Source organism: Gossypium hirsutum, chromosome A06, assembly GCF_007990345.1.
Source record: "Gossypium hirsutum isolate 1008001.06 chromosome A06, Gossypium_hirsutum_v2.1, whole genome shotgun sequence".
Classification (NCBI taxonomy): domain Eukaryota; kingdom Viridiplantae; phylum Streptophyta; class Magnoliopsida; order Malvales; family Malvaceae; genus Gossypium; species Gossypium hirsutum.
In genome coordinates, this window is record NC_053429.1 from 100695305 (window position 1) to 100717364 (window position 22060).

Genomic DNA, 22060 nt, shown 5'->3' on the forward strand with positions numbered 1-22060 from the left:
CATTAACCAAAAATATTCTTCCGCCACTAGTCTATTCTATACATGCCATAAAATAATTCTAAACATAACAGTAACAAGCGGTGGATAGTGATAGTGTGACTAGTTGCTGACGATCCCCGAGCCTGTAGCTTCGCAATGAGATCTATAAAACAGAGGAAACAGAGTAAACGGAGTAAGCATTACAATGCTTAGTAAGTTTTAAGCAGTGTCAACAGATAACAATCAAATTATAACATAGTTGTTCATATATTTTATTTCACTCTTCCTTCGGGCATACCATCCCTTTACCGAATATGCACATCTCATCATATACAATAGGCAGATAAACTTTCACATAAAAGTGAGCTCATGTGACATAAATATATTTTATGATTTCACATAGCCTCTCACACTGATCCGATGTCACATAATCATAGGAATAGTCTCATAGATTGCTCTCGTATGCATCACATAACTACCTTATGATTTAGTTCAAATCAAGCTCACATATAAACTTGGAGTACATACCTGTTTAACCTTTCGCATTGAATATATTTATAAGCAATTCTTATTACGAAGTCTTATAGCTTTAACCTCTACTCGGATTATCGGCGAGACCTTTAGCTCAGACGAAATCTCCACACGAAGTTATCGGGTCTTACCCGGACAAAATCTCCACACGTAGTCATCGGGTCTTACCCGGACATAATCTCCACACGTAGTCATCGGGTCTTACCCAGAATATATTTCCAAGTTTCATGTACATTTAATCACATGTTACAACATTCACATCGACTGTCATATTTGTAATTCATTTGCCTCATCAAATATCTAATAATACACACCTTTCACATTGGTCGTTCGGCCACAATATACGCACATCGCCTACATATTTCACACTAGCCATTCGGCTTTACCACATATACATATCTTATATATATATTTCACATTGACCATTCGGCTTTACCACATATATGCATGTTCATATTCACCACATTGGCCATTCGGCCTTATCACACACATGCATGCTCACATTCATCACATTGGCCATTCGGCCTTATCACATATATGCATGTTCACATTCATCACATTGGCCATTCGGCCTTATCTCATATATACACATTCACGTTCATCACATAAAATCCTAAATCAAAATATAAATTTTCATGTATTCACATCACAATTATCCAAATATACTTCACATACCACATATACTATCATGTATACACTTTGTCTTGGCCGAATCTACATCAATCATTTTCCAATGAATAATTCAATTTCACGCCATACTATCATTTCATATTCGAATACTCATAAACTTACAATTTCACAAATTTTAATATCAAAGATCCGTCTAACACTCATATATCGTTTTACAATATCACGATTTAGAATTCACGTATGGGTTTAATCAATAGCTTATGAGCAACTAAAACAAGTTTTATCCATGTTTACAACAAAATCACATATTCACTACGAGCTGTTTTCCTGAGCAATAGTCACTAAATTATTTATAACTGGAGCTACAAAACTCCAAATCACTTGCCGTTAATTTTCCCTGAATATAGACTCGTATATATTCCATCCATAAAATTTCCAGAATTTTAGGTTTGGCCAATAAATACCAGATTTTTCTTAAAGTTTCCCCTGTTTCACTGTTTCACTAATCTGACCACTCTTCACACGAATCAAATTTTTCATTGTACAGAATTCATAATGTGTTATATTTGATTTCATTTGAAACTAGACTCATTAAGGAGTCTAAACATATAAATTTTATCTTATAACCATTTTTTACAAATTATAATGATTTTCCAAAAATAGAACAGGGGATTTCGGAGTCATTCTAACACCGTCCCACACAACTTTAAATATCTCTTTATAGGAAATTTCTTTGCTTCCACGGTCTCTTTTATAAGAAACTAGACTAACTAAGCTTTGATTAAATATTTTATTCAGCCTATAATTCCACACCAGAAATTTATAGTGATTTTCTAAAATCACGTTACTGCTGCTGTCCAAAGCAAATTATTACAATTTGCTCTTAAATTTCCAAGTCCAAACACTTATGAACTTACCATTTGAGTTTAAGACATATCATGGCCACATCATATCTTATTAAATCAACTCATTATGTCCTATTATGATTGAATTACTCAACGTTTAATCACTTAAAACTTACCTCGGAAGTGGTCGACGATTAGATGTCCACGGCTATTCGTTTACTTTCTCTTTTCCCCTATCCGACTTTGATCCTCTTTGCTCTTAAGCTTAAGTAAAACAATAGATTGCTTAAGTACTTAACTAATATTATTCACTTAACAATCACATTTGGCAATCACATATCATTTAATCTTTGATTAACCAATTTAACACATACCAAAATCCAATCATACATCTAACCTTTATCTCAATACCAAACCGAGTTATAAGATCATACATTATACTAAGCATATCATTAAACATACCTATTCAATTTAGCTAATTTCATAGCCGATTAATCACCTTACCCCACATTACTCAATGCCGAATATTAACCCAACATCACAAGCATAATCACCATGAAACTTACCTTAATACACATTTTATCCCATTGCCGAATACATATATATATCATCAAACAAATATTTATTCACATAACAACAATTCAAGCACATCAAAGCATAGTCGAATGTATCATTCTTCTTAAATTCAAAAATAAATACATGGGCTAACTTCAAAATCTATTTAACAACTCAACTTTATAAACACATATTCGGCTAGGAAGAAAGATTGATAATTTAACAGCCTTAGCTTAACATATAATTTGTTGTGACACATCTTTAAGCATTCTTTTATTCCATCAACTCAAAACACATTCATCACTCTCAATAACTAAACTCATATTCGGCAATGGCCTCCAATATAGTGACCGATTCTTCTCAACTAGCACCTAGTGTACACACATGATCATTTGTTTGATTCAAGCACCTATCCACCAAAAATTCATCCAAATTAACAAGAACAACAACCACATTCTTTGTTATCTACCATGACCGAAACCCATATTCATTCACCAAATATCAAAAATTTATCATCAATTTGACATATAAGGACATAACCAAATGTTTCTTGCAACACAAACTCAAAAATTAACACATGGGTCATGTTATGGGCACCAAAACAAACTCAACTTCACAAAATTTCCAAAAGAATCACATGATATTGTGACAGCCCTAAAATGACCCTAGTCGGAAAGCGGTTTCGGGACCGCTAAACCGAGTCACCAAATTATTTGAATGTGATATTTATTGTCTAAAATATGTGATTATGAAGGTGTGAAAGTTTTAGGCTTCGATTTAGTAAATTGCATGTGAATTTAGTCAAAAGGACTTATGGGTGACATTTTTGAAATGTGATAGGCTAATCTACAAGGACCTAATAGTGCATGTAATCAAAAGGGAGGACTTGCATGTCAATTTTCCCCCCCTAATATGTAGTGGCCGGCCATGAGCATGGGTGGACAAGATGTTATGGCTAAAAACATGTCATAGACATGTTGTGTTGGTGCATCATGGGAGGAAACAATAAAATAAAGTTAGTAATAAAGAAATGGAGAAAGAAAAAAAGAGAAAATATTAAGAATGATAAAACATGAGGTGAGTGGGAGGAGAAACCAAAGTTGTCTCCCCCTTTACTCCCCATTGCCGTGACTAGAGAAAGGGGAGGAAAAACAAAATTCTTTCTTTGTTGTTCAACATGGCCGAATAGAAGAAACAAAGGAGGGGAAGAATTTTTGGTCACTTGAGTCATTAAAAAGGTTAGTATATTATGTCAAATTGTGAAATTTTAACTTGTTTTAGGTAAATAATCATGGTTCTTACTTAGCCCATGCTAAAATTTGTAATTTTGATGGATGATTGGAGCATTCGGCTAGGGTATAAAGGAAGGGATTTTGATTGTTTCATCTAAGTATTGATGATGAATGTGTTATGGAAAGAAATCGGTCTTCCTAAGAATATGATTTGTGAATGTTTATATTAGTAATAGCCGAAATTAAAGAGGTTTGATGTCTTGAACAAATGTTGATTATATGATTCGAAAATGAGATATGTTAATGATGAAGTATAATCGGCCATGGAAGTAGCCCATTTTGGAAGTGTGATTTGTGGTATATTTTTTTGTGGTTGATTATAAAAATTTGGCTTAAGTGAGGTAATTGGTAAAAGATGTGTTTATGATGTAATACATATGTTCTCATAAGCTAAGTTATGTATATGTGATATCTTGCATATTGATTGTTAAGGTAAGGTTTGAGATATTAACGTATGAATATGTTTTGTTTGTGGTTCGGCAACTAATGGTTAAGTTGTTAAGTTACATGCTTGAGTTTAAAATGTGCCTTATATGTGGTTTATGAATTTGGTAAATGATAGATTGATATTTTGGATATTTCATTAGTCAAGTGATATTGTAAGTGTGGTATTATTTGATTCGGCACTTATGTGTAAAATTGGTAGTTATTATTTTGGTAAAATGTGCAAAATTTGGTAAGACCAAATTTTATACTTAAGCTTAAGTGAAGTTGTTAATGCTGTATATATATATATTAACGATTAACAAATCATGTGGTTTGGCTTGACTTAGTAAATAGTGAAGAAATGCATATTTATACATAGTGTTTATGAAAGGTAGTTTTATAAATGTGATATGAGTATTTCGTTTGTAAATGAGTAGTAAATATGTTAAGAATGGTTCTAAAATGTATATGGATGCCGTGTGATTGTGTTTGATTGGGAAGTAAATTGTTTGATTTAGCTCAAGAGCTTAGAGGATCAAAGTCGGATAGGGGAAAAGAGAAAGTAAACGAATAGCCGTGGATATCTAATCGTCGACCACTTCCGAGGTAAGTTTTAAGTGATTAAACGTTGAGTAAATTCAATCATAATAGGACATAATGAGTTGATTTAATAAGGTATGATGTGGCCATGATATGTCTTAAACTCAAATGGTAAGTTCATATGTGTTTGGACTTGGAAATTTAAGAGCAAATTGTAATAATTTGCTTTGGACAGCAGCAGTAACGTGATTTTAGAAAATCACTATAAATTATTGGTGTGGAATTATAGGCTGAATAAAATATGTAATCAAGACTTAATTAGTCTAGTTTCTTATAAAAGAGACCTTGTGAGCAAAGAAATTTCCTATAAAGAGATATTTAAAGTTGTGTGAGACGGTGTTAGAATGACTCCGAAATCCCCTGTTCTGTTTTTAGAAAATCATTATAAATTGTAAAAAAATGGTTATAAGATAAAATTTATATGCTTAGACTCCTTAATGAGTCTAGTTTCAAATGAAATCAAATACAACACATTTTGAATTCTGTAAAATGAGAAATTTGATTCGTAGTGAAGAGTGGTCAGATTAGTCAAACAGTGAAACAGGGGAAACTTTAAGAAAAATCTGGTATTGATTGGCCAAACCTAAAATTCTGGAAATTTTATGGATAGAAGATATACGAGTCTATATTCAGGAAAAATTAACGGCAAGTGATTTGGAGTTTTTTAGCTCCAGTTATAAATAATTTAGTGACCATTGCTCAGGAAAACAGCTCGTAGTGAATATGTGATTTTGTTGTAAACATGGATAAAACTTGTTTTAGTTGCTCATAAGCTATTGATTAAACCCATACTTGAATTCTAAATCGTGATATTGTAAGCTTATGAGTATTCGAATATGAAATGATAGTATGGCGTAAAATTGAATTATTCATTGGAAAGTGATGGATGTAGATTCGGCCAAGACCAAGTCTGTACATGATAGTATATGTGGTATGTGAAGTATATTTGAATAAATGTGAAAGTGTATATATGTGATAAGGCCTAATGGCCGATGTGATGAATGTGAAAGTGTATATATGTGATAAGGCCTAATAGCCGATGTGATGAATGTGAAAGTGTATATATGTGATATGGCCTAATGGTCGATGTGATGAATGTGAAAGTGTATATATATGTGATAAGGCCTAATGGCCGATGTGATGAATGTGAAAGTGTATATATGTGATAAGGCCTAATGGCCGAGGTGATGAATGTGAAAGTGTATATATGTGATAAGGCCTAATGGCCGATGTGATGAATGTGAAAGTGTATATATATGACAGGGCCGAGTGGCCAACGTGATAGATGTGAAAGTGTATAAATGTGATAAGTCCCGAAGGGCATTTGTGTCAGTACTATATCCGGGTTAAAACCCCGCAGGCTTTATGCGAGAATATTATCACTGATTAATGTCCGTAAGCTTCGTGCTCGTACTATATCCGAGCTCTAAAGACCCGATGACTACGTGTGGAGATTATGTCCGGGTAAGACCCGGTGACTACGTGTGGAGATTATGTCCGGGTAAGACCCGATGATTACGTGTGGAGATTTTGTCCGGGTAAGACCCAATAACTTCATATGGAGATTTCGTCTGAGCTAAAGGTCTCACCGATAATCCGAGTAGAGGTTAAAGCTATAAGACTTCGTAATAAGAATTGCTTATAAATATATTCAATGCGAAAGGTTAAACAGGTATGTACTCCAAGTTTATATGTGAGCTTGATTTGAACTAAATCATAAGGTAGTTATGTGATGCATACGAGAGCAATCTATGAGACTATTCCTATGATTATGTGACATCGGATCAGTGTGAGAGGTTATGTGAAATCATACAATAGATCTATGTCACATGAGCTCACTTTTATGTGAAGGTTTATCTGCCTATTGTATATGATGAGATGTGCATATTCGGTAAAGGGATGGTATGCCTGAAGGAAGAGGGAAATAAAAAATACGAACAACTATGTTATGATTTGATTGTTATCTGTTGACACTGCTTAAAACTTACTAAGCATTATAATGCTTACTCCGTTTATTTTATTTTCTCTGTTTTATAGATCTCATTGCGAAGCTACAGGCTCGGGGATCGTCAGCAACTAGTCACACTATCACTATCCACTGTTTGGTACTGCTATGTTTTGGATTATCTTATGGCATGTATAAAATAGACTAGTGCCGAAAGAATATTTTGGTTAATGTATATAAGCCATGCGAAAATGGCATCTTTTGAATGTTTACTTAGAGAAGTTTAAATTTTATCCCTGGCTGTGCTTAGTACTTATCTAAATGAATGACCTTTATTTCAAGAAAAAGTTCAAAATTTTACGGTTCTGACATGAGTTACAAGCCCGGTAATGCCCCTTACCTATTCCGGCGACGGTCACGGGATAGGGGTGTTACAGATATCATACCTTAATTCCCCACACAAGATGGCCGAATGCCTTAGGTGTGCTTTCTTCCATTTCTTGGTTAGTTTCGGCTTGAGAGAGGTAGGAGAAGAAGATGAACATTTTTTTTTCTTTTCTTTTGTTTTCTTCCTTCAATTCACGGCAATGGAGGGGGGGCATGGATGAGACAACTTTGTTTTCATCACCCCTCTCTTTTCATTACTTTATTACTAACCTCTTATTTTATTCTTTCTAACATAACACACTAACACAACATGTTTCCAACATGTTTCACCCCATAGCATGGCCGGCCACTAGCTCTAATTTTGGGTAATTTGACATGCAAACCCATCATTTTCATAACATGCATTAATAGGCCACTTTACATTTGCCTAGCACATTTCTAAATTTTCTCACATAAGTCCTATTTAATAAAATTCAATTACAATTAACAAAATTCAAACATGAAATTTTTACACATGCATATATACATATAATAAGCATCAACTATGACGGTTAATTATTTTTATGACTCGATTTTGTGGTCCCGAAACCACTTTTCGACTAGGGTCAAATTAGGGGTGTCACGTCGATGTTTGCTTATACATTTTATTTTTCATGTAAAAACCATTGAGGACAAATACAAAAGATAATAATATAAACAAATGAAATTTTATTTATCAATCTATTTGAAAAGTTACAAGCATTAATGACAAAACAACTACACTAAGGGTACCAGGTCAAAACGGTACGAACCAGTTTAATTCAGTTTTTCTATTTTCCTATTTTTTATTTTTATTATTTTTAATAATTTATTTAAATAAACTATACCAATCGATCAGACCAAAAATCGATGACTTAAGCATTTCGATTATAAAAATATTAGTGTGATTTATTTATTTATTTATTTTAAAAAGTTTTAATTTTGAAAGATAATCTTTCTTCATACATTTAATTTTGTCCAACATATTTATTTTAAATGAAAAGGAGAAAAAATAAAAATAAAATCTAAAATTAGAATTCTCCAATTTTTATACCCTCATTTAAACAATAAAATGAAAAATAAAATAAAATGGGCATTAAACATTTTATTTTAATGGGATAGGATAAGTGATAAATCTATAGTTTAAAAATATTATTTTAAATTCAAAAGTTGATAATGTTTTTATATTCATGATTCTCATTACAAAAGTTCTCTTTATAACTGTCACCATGTAACAGCTCGTTTTCAGTGAAATTGGAATAGTGGTTTCGAGACTACAAATTCGATATAATAATATTTATTTTATTATTATTTTAAGGTCTACATTATGTTAGTATTACCAAATAAAAATTTCGTTAAGAAATTTTACCGTTTACATGCTTAATTTGATAAAAAAAGACTAAATCGCATAAAATGCAAAAGTAGAGTTCTACTAGCTAAATGTATTAAATGGCTATAGAACCTTAAATTATAAGCCCTTATGTGGTAATTAGACTATTAATAAAGATAGTGGATGTACATGGCTTGGTATTAGTAAAATTGTTAATATTTTAAAAGGTTATTAATGTAATTTGGTAAATAATGATAAATAAAATAAAACAAAATCAAGTTATCATCCCTTTTATTCTTACTCAACCGAAAATAAGGGTACGCAGCCATTGGAGAAGCTTTAACATTCAGCTAGTTCATTTCTAAGTGCTTGGTATGTATTTTAGTCTCATTTTTAATTATTTCCATGTTTTTCGGATTGTTGTAGCTTAATCTAGCTAGCCCAGGGACTAATTTGTAAAACTGTTAAAAGGTTAGGGTTTTTCCATGAATGAATGTGTATGAGCTTTGATGTTTTATGGAAGAAAATGGTTAGTTGTTGATAGATAAACAACTTTTATTAATTGATTTTTGCCGAAATTGTCAAATAGAGATTAAATTGAAAAATAAAAAATATTCATGGTGAAATTATGAAATAAATGAAATATAGGGCTTTCTAGGGATCTATATGAATTTCGGCTATGGTCGGTTTTAGGAAAATTGCATGAATTTCCATTTTATGAGCTAGGGACTAAATTGAAATGAAATCAAAATTATAGGGGCAAAAAGTAATTTTACTAAAATATGAGTTTGGATTGAATTGAATAGAATAATTATTAAAATGAATTGAATTTATTCGTTTAGATCAAGACAAACCTTATATGGTTTTAGATCGAGGAAAAGATAAAGTTTCGGAATAATCGCCTTCGTATCTATGTTTTACTGTCGAGGTAGGTTCGTGTAATTATATTGTATTTATGTGCTTTTAATTGAATTTTACATGTGTTGTGGACTGCCATATATATATATACCAATTGCATATCCAATGATGTTACGTCAACTACCGAGCCCCGTTTGAACCTTATAAATTTGTAGGATACAAATGACATGTCATTAGGGTTTACATGATTCGGGTGCTGGTCTTGAATGTCCTACCAATGGCTGAGGTCTAACATGTGTTGTGTGATATCCCGAATTAAGGCCTAAACGGAATAGTGGTTTCAAAACCACAATTCTGAAGTAGAAAAATTTATTCCGATTAATTTTTATAATTTATTGAGTGATTAGATGCATGTGTTAGAATATCCATAGAAAATTTCATGAATTGCATGTCTAATTTGCCTATTAGGACTTAATTGCAAAAGTTGATAAATATGAGTTTTAGATGTTAAAGGATTTAATTGAAGAGCATGATTTAAGTAGAGGTACTTAAATGGAAATTATACCATTAGGTTTTCATGGACGAAAGTGGACATACATAGGTAGAAATAACCAAAGTTTTTAATGAAGAGTATTTTAGTCATTTGGTAATTAAAAGATTAAAAAAATGAAAAAGATGGCAAAATATGTTCATCTTCTTCATTAGGACGAAATTTCAAGGGTTCTCCATAGCTAGGGTTTGTTTCAAGCTTCCAAGCTCCATAGTAAGTGATTCAAAGCCCCGTTTTTAATGTTCTTTACATTTTTGGAGTCCCGGTAACTTCATTTAGCTTATTCTAGCAATAATTTAACCTAGAGTTTATATTTGGAAAAATACCCATAGGTGAAATGTGTTTATTTTGATGTTTCATGGTCGAATATGAAGCTTTAAATTGTGTTAAACAACTTTTGCTAAATGATTTTATGTGAAAACAAGTAAAATGACATAATCGGTAAAAATACCTAATGTTTATAACTACATGTTAAAGTGAGAATTTGATGTTGCCATAGAAGGGGAAAACGATCAGCATGTCATAAAACATAATAATTTTGGAAAAAAATTAATTTTTGAGCTTTGGGGAAAAAGTGTAAATATGAAAAAGTTTAGGGGCAAAATTGTAATTTTTCCAAAGTTAGAGTTAAGGACTATTTTGATAAATGTGAGTAGTAAATCAGTTAAATGTGTTATTTTAGACCAAGAAAGATGTGGAATCGACCTTGATCGGGAAAGGAAAAGATTATGGACTAAATTGCAAAATTTCTTTATTTTATACCGAGGTAAGTTCAGGTGTAAATGTAGTAACATAATTGTCATTTTAAGTAATTTAATGTTATTTATATGATATGATGATTATTATCATGAAATATTATGCTTTGTGGATTATTATTTAGTAATATGCAAATTACGTGAGCTACTTGATAAATATGAAATGCTATCAAGTATCGGTTTTGACATTCCGTGGAAGACAGCAAAAATGTGTGATTGAGGAAAATCCCGTTTGAATCTTGGGAATAGATTAGAATAAAAGTGACATGTCACTAAGATATTTGAGTTCAAAACTCGTTGAGTTGAGTCCGAGTTCGTGAGATGTAACTAGGCATCCGAACTCATTGAGTTGAGTCCGAGTTCACTTATAGATGCAAACGCCTGAGCTCGTTGAGTTGAGTCTGAGTTCATTTATGGGCGGGTTACATGGTAGCTTGGCTACATAATTTACGTAGGCTATCGAGTTTGTCTAGTTGCGGGTATGGCACTTATGTGCATGAAATCCGTGTATTCGAATCATATTCTGATGTGTTCAACAGGTAAATCTTAAGTGGATAAGGTGAGTACCTAAAACGAAGGTGACATGTTGGTAAGTGTGGTGAATGAGAAAATTTGTACAGGTATGTACTTAACCCTTGGGTTGAGACTTCAATATAACAATAATATGGTAGGATCATGAATGAGAAATATGATATGAATGCTTTGGTGATATTATACAAATGTGGATTTCGTATTATTGCATGGTTATGTTACTTGCTATTTACATGTGAACTTCCTAAGCAATTATGCTTACTCCCTCCTCTCTATTATTTGTATTTTTTTCAAGCCGGCTAGGAGATCGGGAACGGTCGGAGGCGCGCTCACACTATCAACAAACTATTTCGGTATAATGACTTGTATATTTTGGGAATATGACATGTATAGCATTATAATCATTTTGTGTATATAATCTTATGATATGGCTAATGGATTGCATGGAAATGTTTTAGAATGATTAGCTATTGGAGTGGCTAATCAAGATTATATTTGATAACACGTATGCTTTATGTGCTAACTAATCTATGGAAATCCATAAAATGGTGAAATTGGCTATAAAACAGAATCACACAGCAGCAGTGACGTGAGTTTGAAAAATCACTTAAAATAGTAGAGATAGAATTAGATAATGAATAAAATATGAAATTTAAGCTTAATGAATCTATTTTCATGTGGAAGAACAAAATAGGTAAAAGAGTTTTATTTTATGATATATTTACGTTTTGGTGAAACAAGGTCAGAGCAATTTCTGGATTCCCTATTTTGATTTTAGAAATTCATCATAAATTTTGTAAAAATAATTAGGACTCAAAATTTATATGTATGGATTTCTTATTGAGTCTATTTTTAAGAGAAACAAACTACATGGTCATTGGATCTCTGTACAGGAATAAATTTGATTCGTAGTGCACAGGGGTCAGAGTAGCCGAACCCTGAAACAGGGGAGATTTTAACTCATAAACTATACTAATTGGACCTACCAAAAATTCTAGAAAAAAATTAGTAAGTAGATATATGAGTTTAGTTTCAGGAAAAATTTAAGAAATTTGATTTCGAGATTCGTAACTTGAGATATGATTTTTTTAGCGACTATGATGCAAATGGACAGTTTACTACGAGAATTGTTTGAACTTGTTTAAATGCTAAAATAAGTTTAGTAATGTCTCATGCTCGACTCCGGTGACGATCTCGGGTAAGGGGGCGTTTCATGTTGCGGATAATCCATAGCTCGTGTGAGAAGCATTGTGTAGCTACGTTCTGACCCACAGCTCGTATGAGCAAGCCCATTTTCACAGCTCGTGTGAGCATACATCTACAGGAATTGACGGATTATAGTTATATGAGCTAGCACACTATGTGTGAGCTATCCTGGGTATCCAACGATATTCTAAATGGTTCAAAGGGCATGATTTGAAAAAGAATGGCAAGAGTTCGATACGAATTATGACATGAACACATGTGAATTACTTTGAATTGGTGATACATGGTATAATGAAAGTTGAGATGGGATATATGCATATGATACATGATTAATTGCTTATGTTATATGCTTATATGGCTAGCTTGTTTGGTGTAAATGCTTAAGCTTTTCCCAAGTTGTGGTTGGATTATGCCATGTTTAACTTACTTATTATGTGATGAAATGGTAAGTTTAGTTTTACATTACATGAGCTTACTAAGAATTTATGCTTATTCTGTGTTATTTTTCATGTTTTATAGTGAATCGGAAGCTCGCTCGGGTTGGAAGCTTGTCGGAGTTATATTGTAACACCCCTCGCCCGTATTCAACGCTGGGACAGGGTTTGAGGTGCTACCAGACTCAACTCAAGCATACGCATATAAAGACGGATCATAAATTTCTTTTAGCTTGAAGCTTCTCGTTCACATGCATTATGTCCCTTGAACAGGCTCACGAGGCCCAAAACATACATTGAAAACAGTTTGGGACTAAACCAAGAACTTAAGAAAACCTTGGAAAATTCATGCTTTAAGGTTTCACAGGCCCATGTGGGTATAGGCCGTGTGGTCACACAAGCCTGTGTGGCTTGGGACATGCCCGTGCCCTTAGTCCGTGTGCAACATTGACTTTAAAACACGGCCATGGTACACGCCCGTGTGGCCAGCCCGTGTACAAAACTTGAGCATTCTGTTAGATTCACACGGCCAAGACACACACCCGTGTGTCTAGCCCGTGTTCGACACTGACTTTAAATTTTACGTGCAGGGGACACACGGTCATACCAAACGTCCAAGGGCGATCTGTGTGTCACACACGGCCTGGACACACGCCCGTGTGGACCTTATTAGGCTACTTTTCAAGCCTTTGGTCACCCTCAATTGCCCACTCTCATCTATAGCTTCTACTGATATCTAACATGCCCTAATTGCACTCAAGTTCTACCATAATTGTCAATTGCATATAAACCTCATATCATTGGTTTTGCACATGCTAGGTTACCCTTTTTGCATTAAGGATTATAGTCTCATTAATCACAATATCGGATTTAGCTCGTCTTTTAACTCATTGCCAACTATGATCCTCCCAATTTCAAATGAATTGGTCACATTTATCGTATCCACTCATAAAACACCATGTAATCATTTCAACAAGTAAAAATTGCATGATTAGTAGGATAGCAACTTACACCAATACAGGCCATATATCAAAGCCATACATAAAATGAATAGACATAACATTCAAGCCTTTACATTGCTAGCTAAATGACACATATGACAAAATGACCCAAAAATACCTATACATGCCATTGAACAAAATAAAGTATCTATGTACCAAAGCTGGACTAGTTGATAGTGTGTTGACTCTCCAACCGTCTTCCAACCTTTACGAGTCCTCGAGCTCTAAAAGACAGGGAAAAGAGAGGGGTAAGCATTTTCATGCTTAGTAAGCTCAGATAACTAGAAAGTAAACTTATCGATAATTAACATACAACCATAATAAGCAATAAAACCTACTAGAATGAAATGGTTTCCCTAGCACTTGCATTTAATCCACAAGTTAGTCACAATCATAATACATCATGTAATTTATCATTAGATGAGCTCATCATTCACCATTTCATCTTTATATTCCATATTAATCCCGTTGAGTCTCTAGGAAATCTTGATGGACTATCCTTTTACCGTCAATTCTTAGGAATGATTGTTTCAGACATGCACTCCCATGAACCATACATTCTACGGCAAGATTACCAGTCCAGGCTAAATCCCCTGTATCGTAAACTCATAAGGTGATGTCGGGATTACCAGTCCAGGCTAAATCCCTTATAGTGACAAACATCCTTAATGAGCTCGGATCCGAATTACCAGTCCAGGCTAAATTCAGACCCTAATCGGATTACCCGTCCGGGCTAAATCCTTTATACACAGATATCCGACAGAAGGCTCGATCACTAAAGGACCACCCGTCCGGGCTAGATCCTTTCTATTATTGAGATCAACGGATTACCCGTCTGGGCTAAATCCTTTTTGCAACATATGCAGGATCTCAAAATCACATGAAACATGGTTCATCCATCGAATGTCCTTTTCAACCTCAACCGGGAGATTTGTCACATATCATTACCAAAAGATACATTTCATAGGTTTTTCATTCCACCATCAAATATAATATTCATACATTCATAAATTATACAATTAACTATATTATGAGTTTACTTTTAGTCATTGGAACTTACCTAGTACTCGTTCTATATCGTGTTCTGGTTATTTCAAAACCTTTCGTTTTCCTCGATCGACCTTCGAAATTTGTTCCTCGGGGTCTATAACAATAAAAATAGATCATTAACACCTCACATTATACTTTTCAAGTCTAAATTTCACCCCAGGTCCAAATAACCGTTTTGCCTTTAGCCTTTAACATTGTTACGGTTTAGTCTCTAGGCTCGTATAATGAAATGCATGCAATTTCTACCTTACCCAAGCCTAGCAAATGTTTTTCCCTCTTATGGCAGCCCACATATTCTATTATTTCTCATTTCTACCACATATTTTACACTTTTTGCAAACAGATCCTTTTAGGGGTTTTTCATGAAAACCACCTAGAAAAAGATGTTTAACACTCACCCAACTTTCATATTTCTCCAAAAACCATCAAAATACAAGTAACTCATGCATGGTTAAATTTTTAAACATGAATCCTAGCGTGAAATATGGGTAAAAATGGAGAGAATAAGCTACTGAAATTTTAAAAATACGAAAAACATTAAAAACGGGGCTTGAGAGCACTTACTATTGAGCTTGAAAATGTTGAAAACCTTAGCTATGGTGTCCCTTCAATTTTCAGCAGCCATGGAGAAGGAAATGGCTGATTTTTCCCTTATTTTTCCATTTTATTTCATTAAAATGCCAAATGACCAAAATGCCCTTAAGCCCTTTCTTTAAAATTTCATCCACACAAACCCATTTTTGTCCAAAAACTTAGAAATTGGGAAAATTGCTCCTCAAGACCTTATAATTTATAATCTAAAGCAATTTCATACAAATTGCTTCTAGAATCAAAGTTTTTCAATTTATTCAATTTAGTCCCTAATTTCCAACTGGACACCTTACTCAAAGAATTTCTTCATGAAACTTTAACACATGTATATTATCATATTCTAGGTCTCATAATAATCATAAAATAAATATTTTGATGTCGAATTTGTGGTCTCGAAACCACTCTTCCGATTAGGCCCTATTTCAAGATGTTACATTTCTCCCCCCTTAGGGACTTTCGTCCTCGAAAGTCTAACCAGTAAACAGATTCGAATATTGGCTTCTCATGGTTTCTTCTGGTTCCCATGTAGCCTCTTCCACACCATGTCTGTGCCATAAGACTTTTACTAAAGCCACATCTTTATTCCTCAACTGTTTAATCTCACGGGCTAAAATCTTAACCGGTTCCTCTCCATAGGTCATGTCCGGTCGAATTTCAACCTCGGTCAGTGAAATCACATGAGAGGGTTCTGATCGGTATCTCATTAACATAGATACATGGAACACATCATGAATCTTTTCCAGTTCGGTTGGGCAATGCCAATCGATAGGCTAACGGTCCAACTCTTTCGGTGATCTCGTACTGTCCGATAAATCGAGGACTCAGTTTGCCTTTCTAACCAAATCTTAACACCCTTTTCCATGGAGATACTTTCAGGAATACTCTATCTCCAACTTGGAACTCAATTTCCTTTCTTTTCAGATTAGTATATGAATTTTGCCTATCCGATGCCGCTTTTAGACAATTTCGTATCACTTTAACTTTCTCTTTAGTTTCTTTAATCAGATCAACTCCATGAATCTGACTTTCCTTAAGTTCTGTCCAATATAATGGAGTTCGGCACTTCCTGCCATACAAGGCCTCATAAGGTGCCATCTTTAAACTTGTTTGAAAACTATTGTTGTAGGCAAATTCTACCAACGACAGGTATTTTTCCCAGCTACCCTGAAATTCGAGGATGCAACAACGCAATTGATCGCGTGATTTCGTGATAGGTTTTAAATATTTATAATTACTCGTTCTTAAAATAAATATTATTGCGATGTAGGCAAGTGTACTTATCGAACAGTAGTATAGTTGTAGCAAGACCGGATTGTTGAACCCAAAGAAACTAAAAGTACTAGTAATGACTGTTTTTTTATTATCTAGCCTAAGAATAAAGAGGTTTTGTTTTAATTAACTAATTATCTAAACTAAGAACGCACAGAGAAAAGAATTGGGGAATTACTTTTGGGAAAAATCGATTGACTTAAGACAATACCTAAGGAAAAATCCACCTAGACTTTACTTGTTATTCTATCTCCGAATCGGATGATTTATTCATTCAACTTGTTCCGTAAAGATCCCTAAGTTATGTTATTATACCTATTCAAGACTAATACCGTCTAATCCCTAGATTGAATAACGGAGACTTTTCTTTAATTAACACTCTAGGGTTGCATTAACTCGATCTATGGATCCCCTTATCAAGTTTCACCCTAATCCGATAAAATTTTGTCACCCTATGTCTAGGCGCGCAATCAACTCCGCTTAATTATGACAAATGTACTCTTAGACAGGGTCTATTCCTCCTCTAAATAAGAGCATGTCTTGAATCAGTATCTTAGGATATCAAAACAAGAATTAAGAACACATAATTAAGAACAAGTTAAATATTTCTCATACGATTCAGAAAATAATAACAATATTCATCTTAGGTTTCATTCCCCTTTGGTATTTAGGGGTTTTAGTTAATAACTAAATAAGAAAACATCTCAGAAGAATAAATAATACAAAACATAAAGAAAACCAAAAACTCCTGAAGGGAAATTGAGGAGAGATCTTTAGTCTTGATAATGAATCCGGCTTCTGAGATGGATCAATCGGCTTCCTTGGAGTAATTCCTTACCCCCCTTCTCCGTCTCCCTTTTCTTCCTTCTCTAGTGTGTATTTATAGGCTTTAGAATGCCTAGAATGTGACAGCCCTAAATTGACCCTAGTCGGAAAGTGGTTTCGGGACCACGAAACTGAGTCTTATAAATAATTAAAGGTTATATTCTGTGTTTATGATGTGCGTAAATGCTTGTGTGATAGTTCCATACTTTAATTTGGTCAGTGTATGTGAAATTTATTAGTAGGGACTTATGTGAGACAATTTAGAAATATGCTAGGCAAGTGTTCAAGTGGCCTATTAATATATGTGGGAAAGTGCTTGTCCTTGCATGTCAAATTAGCCAAATTAAAGCATAGTGGCCGGCCATGCTATGGGTGGAAACATGTCACAAACATGTTATGCTAGTGATGTATGTTAGGAAAAATAAAATAATGAGCATGGTAATTAAATAATGAAAGGGAGGAGTGATGAAAAAAAAATGGTCTCATCCATGCCCCCCCTTTGCCGTGAATGGAAGAAAGAAAACAAAAAAAAGGGCTTCATTCTTTGGTTGTTCTTGACCGAATAGAAGAAAGAGAAGAAGGGGAAGAGCTTGAGAAAATCGGCTATGGTGGTTTGCTAGACTAAGGTATGTTTGATGTTGTCCATGAGATTCATGCATGTTTTTAGTTGTTAGTTTGAGTTCTAACTAGCCCATGGTTCAAATCTTTACTATGTCATGGAGATGATATTCGGCTAAGGTGGATTTGTGTTGATGTCATTTGCATGCTAAAAGTGAAGCTTTGTAATGATGCATGTGATGGTGGATTGATGACTCTTGAATCTTCTTTTTAGCATTTTTGAGTGAGACATTAAGTTCTTTGTTTAACCATGACCAAAATTGAAATGGTATGGTGTTGTAATGCATTCAGCCATGGTAGGAAGTAGAAGGGAAATATGGTTGTTGTTAGAAGAAGTAGAGTCTAACAAATGAGCACATATGTGCATTAGTTGCTAGATGGAGAAGAATCGGCTAGCAAGTTGTGTGCCAAGGCCGAATATAATTTTGTATATTAATGAGTAATGCATGTGTTGAATTGATGGAAAGGGAGAGGATGCTTTACTAGTGTATATATGTGTATTGGCCAAGTTTTGAACTTGAAACAAAATGGTGTTTAGTCCATACAAGTGACCATACTTGTAGAATGTATTAAGTGTTGCAATCGGCCTCAACATAGACATGTATGTTTGGCCACATGAATGAGTACATAAGTTGATGTGTATGTTCGGCCATAGGTAAGCATATTGATGGCTTTATCTTGACTTAGAAAATTCGGCTAAGGGGAATATTAGCTAATATGTTGAATTCAATTTGTGATTTCGTACATATGTGACTCTAATGTCTAATTTATATATGGGCTAAGTACCTTGAGGTCCCCTTTTGATGTTCAAATGAATTGTGTTAAATTGCTTAATGTGATTAAAAAAGCGCATGACCATTGTGTATTTGAGCTAAAGGGTGGCCATATGACCTATTAAACTCCTTGTCATATTCGGCCATAAGCTAGCATAATGAGACTTTAATAAGTTAAATTTGTTTGAATTAGCTCAAGAGCTTAGAGGACCACAGTTGGATAAGGGAAAGGAAAAAGTTATCGAATAGCCGCCGAAATCGTTCGACCACATCCGAGGTAAGTTTTCGAGTAATGGAACTTAGATTATGATTTGATTAGATCATGTTTTAAGCAAATCAAAATCATGCTCTTTGTATGTGGCTATTGAGCCGAAATTGCAAGTGTGATAAGTGTCTTGTGTTTGAGCTTTGGTAATGAAAATGAAATACGGATGTGTCATGATTTATTGATAAATGTGCATGGTTATTTGAATGATGTCCGGGCTAAGTGCCGAAGGCTTTGTGCTAAGTGACTATATCCGGACTAAGATCCGAAGGCATTTGTGCGAGTTACTAATTCCGGGCTAAGCCCGAAGGCATTTGTGCGAGTTACTAAATCCGGGTTAAGTCCCGAAGGCATTTGTGCGAGTTACTATAACCGGGCTATGTCCCGAAGGCATTTGAACGAGTAGCTATATTCGGTTAAATTCCGAAGGTACGTGATTCGGGAATGAGCGATCTTGCTGTAAAAATTTCAGTTAATATGCTTGTAAAATCCCAACAATGAGGTATGTTTCGTATGTGCATTGGAATAGTTGATTCCCTTAGAATAATATTCGCTCAGTCGAGTAATGAGCTTCCGGTATTTGGCTAAGATGATCCCTTATGTATGAATATAGGGGTTGGAATGTGAAGTAGGAATGATTTGAGAATATGTATATATGGAATTATCCGTTTAGTTATATGAATGCTATACTTCAGTTGTGCTTAAATTCTTTGCTCAAAACTTACTAAGCATTTAATGCTTACTCCGTTTATTTAATTCTCTGTTTTATAGATTTTGGTTCTTCAGCTATCGGACTCGGGATTTTGAAGTCGAAGTCGCCCACACTATCAAAGCTCCTTTTGGTATACTTTTGGTTGAACTTTGAAATGGCATGTATAGGACTACCCGTTTTGTTGTTGGTCATTGACCCTTTGGTTTTGTGTAAATTTGGATAGCCATGCGAAAATGGCTTAAATATACTTTGATCATAACATTATAATCGTTTTGTATGTTGTCCGTCGAGAGGTATGGAAATGTTGGTAACGGTTAGCCATGGGAATGGTTATTCACGATCACTTTTGGTATATGTATGACAAACTCTAGTTGATCCATGGAGGATCATGAAATAGGTAAAGTTTACCTTAAAAATAGATGCTGGCAGCAGCAGTGATGTGGATGTGAAAAATCACTAAAAATAGTAGGAATGGAATTAAATAGTGGATAAATTATGTAATCGAACCTTGATGAATTTATTTTCATAGGAAGGAAACGAAACGTTCATATGAATAGTATATTATGAGATGTTAAAGTTTTCGTGAGACAGGGCCAGAACGGTTTCTGGATTCCCTGTTCCGACTTTGGAAATTCTTTATAAATTAACCAGAGATAATTAGAAGTCATTACATATATGTATAGATTCCTTTTCGAGCCTAGTTTCTATAGAAACAAACGGCATCAGTATTGAAACCCTGTACAGGGTGATATCCAAGTCGTAATGCATGAAGGTCAGTGTAGTCGCACCCTATAACAGGGGAGACTTTAACTAATAAACTGTACTAATTGGCATGACCAAAAATTCTAGAAAAAAATATGTAGATGGACATATGAGTCTAGTTTCAGGGAAAAATTACGAAACTGATTTTCGAGTTTTGGAACTCAAGATATGATTTTTAAGGTAACAGTGACGCAGTTAGCCAACTGCCTGGAAATTTTTAAAATGGACTGTGATAGTAAGTGAATTTAGTCTGTGAACCCCTCGTGTCCGACTCCAAAAACGGTCTCGGGTACGGGGTGTTACAATTTTATTGGTATCAGAGCTACGGTTTAGTCGATTCTAGGACTACCGTACTACGTTTGGGTCTAGCTATACATGCCATTTTGTGATTATTTGATAGTGTGGTGATTTCTGACATTTGCAAATGTGTGTATTTATAGTAATGGATCCCGATCCTGACCGAGCGGTAGCTGATGATCTTGAGAGTGTAGTGCCTGCTCCCGCACAAGGGACAGTGTCGGCGAACTCTCAACCTATTGCTAGTAATCCGAATGATGAAGCTAGACAAGCTTTCTATAGCGTGATGAATTATTGGTTCAACCAATACATTCGAACTAATACGGCTGTTCCACAACCTCCATTCCCGACAAATACCAACCCCGCACCTACAATACCTCCGATAACTGACCAAATAAGGTCAAATAAGCCCCCAGTTGAGAGAATCCGAAAACACGGGGCTACTGAATTTAAAGCTACGGACAGCGATGATGCCGAGCAAGCGGAATTTTGGTTGGACAACACTATCCGGGTACTCGATGAGCTATCTTGCACACCCGATGAGTGCCTAAAGTGTACCATCTTCTTGCTACGTGATTCTGCCTACTATTGGTGGAACACGTTGACTTCTGTTGTGCCTAGAGAGCAAGTAACTTGGGAGTTTTTCCAAACCGAGTTTCGGAAAAAGTATATCAGTCAGAGATTTATGGATCAAAAACGGAAGGAATTTCTTGAACTTAAGCAAGGTTCCATGTCGGTTACCGACTATGAACGAAAGTTTGTAAGGCTTAGCCGGTACGCACGAGAATGCATTTCCTCAGAAGCCGTAATGTGTAAACGTTTCGAGGATGGATTGAATGATGATATAAAACTGTATGTTGGCATATTGGAAATCCGAGAATTTGTGGTACTTGTCGAGCGAGCTTGCAAAGCCGAGGAGCTCAGTATGGAGAAAAGAAAAGCTGATATGGGAGCAAAGGAGTTCCGTAAGAGGTCTTCAGGGAGGCCCTTTCAATAGTCATCGAAGAAATTTAGAGATGATTTGG